Below are 7,031 nucleotides of genomic sequence, written 5' to 3'. Positions count from 1 at the left end.
CTCAGTTTGTTTCCTGAGATTAAGAATTCCTCATATCAGTGAGATCATATGATACACGTCTTTCTCTGATTGACTTATTTCCCTCAGCATAATACCCTCCAGTTCCATCCACATTGCTGCAAATGAAAAGATCTCATTCCTTTTGATGGCTGCATAATATTCCATTGTATATATATACCACTAGTTCTTTATCCATTCATCTGTCGATGGACATCTTGGCTCTTTCCACAGTTTGGCTATTGTGGACATTGCTGCTATAAACATCGGGGTGCACGTACCCCTTCGGATCCCAAATTTGTATCTGTGGGGTAAATACCCAGTAGTGCAATTGCTGGATCGTATGGTAGCTCTATTTTCAACTTTTTGAGGAAACTCCATACTGTTTTCCAGAGTGGTTATTTTTAAACACAAATTCTTATGCCCTGAGAAATTCTAACTCAGCAGATCTGTGGAAGGAATTTGTTTTTAAGTCCCTAATATGACTCATAAGCACAGCTCTATTTGGGAAACATTTGAATATTTTTGGGGAAATAATATAATTAAAAGCAAAATTTTACCAATTCAGAAAACCTCTCCAAAATGGTAGAAAAGAAAGTAAACAATTTTATTATCGAATAAGCATTAAGCCAGAATATTATGCACATCACAGGAAATCCACTAAGAGATGCAAAGACAGAAAAAAATCTGGCCATTTTTATATAGCCATGGAGATACAACTTATTACATACATGTTTTCAATATACATAATAATTAGTCCTCAAGTAAGAGAACTTGACAGCACCATTTGTCACACACAGTTTATCTGAAATTCACCTGGTAATTAGGTTCATACAAAGGAAAAAAAAATCCTTACATCTTTATGACAGGCGATTAGTTTTGCAGCTTGGAGCTAGACTCCAATCTCCCACAGAAATGGGGAGATGGTGCACTGTTGCCCTTGGTGTTTAGATTCCAAAGGGATGGCTTCCAGGTCCTCGAGGAAGACATTCCTGGATTGTAAAACTGGCAAGAGGCTTTTTAATATTTACATACATCTGGAAGGGGCAGAGAAAGAATTTACAATTATAAGTTTATAAAAATGTTCTAAGAAATGGGTAGGGGGCATATCTTCCCTTAATTTTAACAGGGAAAATTAAGCCTCTTATTTTTAATTTGTATTCAACCTTAAAATATACTTCCCATAATTCCATCATCTAAGATGGTTTGTGAACAGGACCACCTGTGAGGTAATGATTATTTTTAACTACTCTTAAATTTAAAATTCTAAAGAGGTATTAGACTTGGACAATATAAAACTGAACATTAAATAAATGAATGAGTGAATAAAGGAATTGAGGAATGGATGAACAAATACCCCCTTTCTATAAGGGGAATTCCATCATAGGTGAGCTGTCCCACTTCTCTTCCGTGGACTTCAGTCTTGGATAGGGGAGATTTCTGTCTGATAGAAATTGCATTAGGTGGCCTCCAAGGCCCCTTCCACCAATGAGATTCTTAGAATATTTAGATGATGTTCAGGGACACATGGGTTTAAATAAAGCAGGCATGTTGGAACTACTAGTGTATTCTCTTGCAACGAGAGATTCCAGTCACTGGGACAAAGATATTTCAGGGTTTGAGGTACAAACTACTAGTAGAATTTATTGCCATTCTATTGGAAGTTTGCTATAGCCATTAAGGTCTTTCATATAAGCAATGAAAATTCTAAATGACCAGAAATACAAAAAAATAAATTAATCTGACATCTTTTGAAACACAGTCATACAAGACTATGTAATTATGAAATTAACACAATGCCCTAGAAAGTGATAACCAATATTTACTCTGTGTGGGCTCTTATTTAAAAAGAAATACACAAAATTAAAAATCAAACATTTTAACATAAGAGAAGCTACTCAATAACCAGGTAAAACACATTTCTGAAGGCAATGTTTTGAGTCAACTGTCAAGATGACAAAAATTTTAAGCCTTACTACATTTCTTTGATTATTCATGGATTATTTACTCCTATGTTTTGCTGCTCCAAAATAATGCATCCAGTCAATAAGAGAGGGAGAAGCAGACTCCCTGCCAAGCAGGGAGCCTGATGCGGGACTCGATCCAGGGAGTCCAGGATCATGACCTGAGCCGAAGGCAGTCGCTTAACCAACTGAGCCACCCAGGCGCCCCCTAGTTGGCTGTTTATGATTGATTATTCTTAGGTTTTGATTTCATAACCTTGAGGCATTTATTTACAGGCTTAGAGTTTGGTTTGCTTAGTAGGTTGCCAGAGCCATCTCAGTCTACTTGTCTCTTTGTTTAATTATTTTAACAAAAATTGGTCCATAAGCCTCTCTGGAACAAAAGGACCATCGTTATTCTATCATTTCAAACATTATTTATATTGCCTTAATATTTTAATGGGATTTTCTTCAAGCTACTGTGGTATTTGGAATGTATTTCTTGACTGACCAGAAAGCATATCTTAAGCCTAGCTCCTAGCAGAGGCCTTTGTCCGTATATGCTCAGAAAACACTGAATAGATCAGAGGCATATAAGATCTTCAAGATTGTAGACTTTGAGGAATTCTTAGGAAGTCTGGGGAGTAACATATCTTTAAATATCACCTCCTTTCTTTCACACTAACTTTGGTTTCTCCAATAATAATAGGCATAGATAAAAATCCCAGAAGACAGTTGAGGAATCTAAAGTGATTGCATTTTCAGGCAGTTATCTATCTAAAAATAGACTAGCTCTACTTTGTGGAACTTTCCCAGGTATAGGAAGAGAATCCCAATGACATTATTAAACATATTGCCTAATACTTTGCCATTCTAGGTATTTGCTTATTTGCTTTATGTGGGTATGTATAATGCTTAACCTAGAAAGCTTTAACATATACAAATAACATTCCATTGGGTTCGTTGTTGAAATAACTTCCAAATAGAGATGCTCAAATCATAATTGTAGTTGCATAAAGTATTTTAATCAAAGTGGTGCATACACAGAGTTAACAATTCACCAGTGACTAAATTGCTTATATTTACAAAAATGTCAGTTTTCTACCCAGCCTTTTCATCACCACCACCAGACCTACTTTTTTAATTTTCCTTTTTTTTTTTAGATTTTTATTTATTTATTTGAGAGAGATCACAGAGGGAGAGAGAGAAAAAGGCTCTGCGCTGAGCAGGGAGCCAAATGCGGGGCTCGATCCCAGGACCCTGAGATCATGACCTGAGCTGAAGGCAGATGCTTAACCAACTGAGCCACCCAGGCGCCTCACCACCAGACCTTCTTAAAGACAGGATCTTTCAAATTGTTTAGCTATTTCTTCAGGTATTAACTTAAATATTCCTAAATAATGTATTTACATAGATATGCTTAATTTATCAATATTATACAGTACCAATTTAATTTCTCAATATATAACTAGTTAATTAGTTAGCTCTTTTAAACTACTGTACACTGGAGTGTCTGGGTGGCTCAGTCATTTAAGCATCTGACTCTTGATTTTGGTTCAAGTCATGATCTCAGGGTCATGAGATCGAGCCGTGTCGGGCTCTACACCCAGCATGGAGCCTGCTTAAGATTCTCTCTCTCTGTCTCCCTCTGCCCCTCCCTCTCTCTCTCTCTCATAAAAAAAATAAAATAAAATAAACTGTACACCTCCCTCACTCACTTCTGCTCCCTCTTTCCTCTCAGTTTATTTGGTTACACAATAGTCAGTCTTTACATTGTTAAGACTATGCAACTCTTTTTCCATGCTGAGCTGACCAAAATAATGAACTAGACTATCTTTTTCAAAAAGAATGTTTAACTTTTTCATTTGCTTAGTTATCTAGGTATTTATTAATTTTAATGATGAGTGATGTAGTTTTCACTATTTTTTTACCCAGTCTTTCAATATATCTATCAAATACCTAAAAATATTTTTTTCAAATGTTTAAATTCATCTTAGGTCCATTTCCTTTCCCAGGAAAGGTCTTCCCCTTATATCTTCATCCCTGTCAAGTTTGGACTGATTCTGTCTAGGGCTGGAATAAATCTGTCATCCTTGGATTTTCCTTTACCAGTTTTCTATGTTGGATCACCTACTACCTAAATCCTAGGTTTTACCTATTCTTAGTTTATTTCTGTATTTTGCTGATACTTACCCTTTATTAGGTTCCTAAGAAAAGATATATTGGGAATATTTATTTTTGCCCATGCACATTAGAAAGTATCTTTATTCTGCTCTCATACTTGATTGATAGTTTTGCTGGGTATTGATAGTTTGGCTGGTTATTTTTATCAAATATTAAACTATTTGCCCTCAGAGATTTGAAAACATTACTTTGTTGTTTTCTAATTTCCAGCATTATTTTTGGGAGAATTTAAACTGTATTTTGGCTTTCAGTTATTGTTTGTGACCTGTCTTGTGTCCACCACTCTTTGGATCTTCTCTTTATTCCTTTATTCAGAAAATCTTTATGGTTTTCTAAAATGTCTTAATTATGTGCCTTGTTCTGGGTCTGCTTTCATTCATGATATTAGAAGGAGTGTGACATTTATGGATAAGGGGGGATCACAGCAAGCTTCACAGGAAGAATTAGGAACACCATGGACCTAGTTGCTCTGAAGAAGTCCACCATCACAACTCATGCTTCTTATCACCATGTTTTTCAGGGGTTCTTGGGGCAATTGTCTTACTGTTTTTTCTTTCTCTCTTTTTTGCTTTACCTTATAACTGCCTCAATTCCACCTTAAGTTAATTACCAATCCTCCTTCTGATATCCATCTTTCAAAATTGTGTTAAAATCTTTCATTCTTTTTTTATCTCTTCCCCCAACTTTTTCCTTTTTGTCTAACACTTTATTATTTCTTTGCTTTAATTTTAATGAAGTTTGAGTAGGTATAGGAGATAAACACAAGAAGCCAGTCTATTATGCTTAAACAGATGTTGTAATTTAATTTTTAAAATGGAAGAACCAATGTACTTAAACCTTCCTAATGCTAGCCTTAAAATACAGCACTTCCTATCTGGTCCCCCAATAAAGAGGAGGGTAGAGGGCAATAGTATGGAAACTTAAAAGAAGTCTTTCTTCAATACCCCCCTGCCTTTTTTCCACTACCATTCCTGTGCTCCATGGCATTTCCCTTCCTTTCCTAGGTGCTATTTCCACTGTTCATGTTGCTTTTGTTTTAACAATTTTGTTGTACTTCTTTTTTACTTCCTAGAACATATTTTCTCCTTCTAATAACTACCTCTAGTAATCGTACTTTACATTGCTTTTGTCTCAAGCAGATGTTATTGTATTTATCTAATTTTAAGAATATTGGAATGTGTATAATCCACTTTAGAAAGATTTACACCAAAGAGAGAAAGTGAGTAATATTTCATAGCATATTTGTAAATATCATTTAAGTGAGCTCCTCATTTCTTTATTCTCAAATGAGACAAGACATCTCAGAAAAAAGGGACCAATGTGTTTCCTCACTTGGCCAGATAGTATAGCAATGATGATAATAGAAATTTAAGTATTTGATCAGAGAAATCTCCATAATCATGCACAGCCAACCTTCTTTTCCTTTGGTCCCATCATAAAAAAGACAAACATGATGATAAATAAGTAGAGTCAACATTTCTCACAGCAATAAAACTGTATTAAATTTATATTGGCATTAATCAGGTGTGACCTAGAGTGCTAAATACATTATTCACACAGATTTTTGTGGGCTCTGATTCAGTAGAGCATTATTCCCACAATGGCATCTTATGTTATTATAAAGACAATTGAGCTAAAAATAAATTAATAAAAGTGCCATGCAAATATAACTGAATCATGTAGGCTTTTTATTGTCTAACACCCACAGTATAATAATAATAAGCCCTTGTATTTATAAATGGGTTTTCTCTAAGGAATTCAAAAAACTTTCTAGACATAGTTTTAATATGCATGTTTTGCAGTTACAATAAGACATGAAAAAAAAGAAAACACATATGGTGTCAAAGAACAATTTTACTTGTTCATCACCTCTTTAATAAGGAAATTGTGTATTTGCAACAAAAATATTAGGTATTGTAGAAATTATTTTAAATGGTTTGGAATGTTACCTGAAGCCACATCTATATAACTAGTTGTGTTTTTAAATAATGAGCTACCAGCGTTAGTGACACACTTTAGCTGGTTGTTTAACTTAGTTCAACAATCTCCCTTTTCCACTCAACCTTTTCCCATATCTTACCCCCTAGATATCTTATCTTGTATCTTGAACCTGGAAGACAATTGGTAGGTCTTCAACTTAAAAAATTAAAATGACACTATATACTCCCTGGGCTATGATGGGCATTAAAAAGGCCTAATATACCAGGGAGTCAAAGATTGCTTTGATCATAGGTGGGCAATGATTTCATGTGTCACTTACTAATCTCCACCACAATACCTGCCTACCACTATTCTCCCTTTAATTTTGGAATTATTAGTATTCAAGTCAGACCTCCACTGCACTCTCTAAATTTAGCATTTCTCATGTCCCACATCCTCCAAACCATCAAAACGGCTGCTGCCACTATTTGGCATGGCAAGGATGCATCAGTTTCCTAGTGATTAAATGGACACAACCAACGGTACTTGAACTTGAATTACATTGTTGGGACCCAGCAACTAGAAGCTGAGAATGGGCTTCTGGAACTAGAATTTTGTTCTGGAAGTAGGAGAGAGTTGGACAAGGCTAGGCTGGAGCAGCTGCAAGAACTAAAGCACATTCTCTAGAAGAGAACCAGCATTGGTCACTTCCCATACAGTGTTAATCAGTGATACCCCAGGAAGCAGCATCACCCAGCAGAGCATTCTAACCACATACCCAGTTAAGGAAAAATATTTTTGTCCTTTCTCCGTAATCCCTTCTCCCTGACTCCAAATTTAAGAAGCTAGAATCAGAGACAGGATAAAGGATAAAGTAGCAAAACAATTTTCTTCCCCTTTCCCTGACTCAGGTTCTAGCTGGGAGGAGATAAACTGGAGTAAGAGTGACTGAGATTTTTAATAACTGTAAATGACTGGAAAGCTATG

This window comes from Leptonychotes weddellii, chromosome 12, assembly GCF_054177405.1.
Source record: "Leptonychotes weddellii isolate Sample4059 chromosome 12, ASM5417740v2, whole genome shotgun sequence".
Classification (NCBI taxonomy): Eukaryota; Metazoa; Chordata; class Mammalia; order Carnivora; family Phocidae; genus Leptonychotes; species Leptonychotes weddellii.
Note: the sequence above shows the minus strand (reverse complement) of the source record.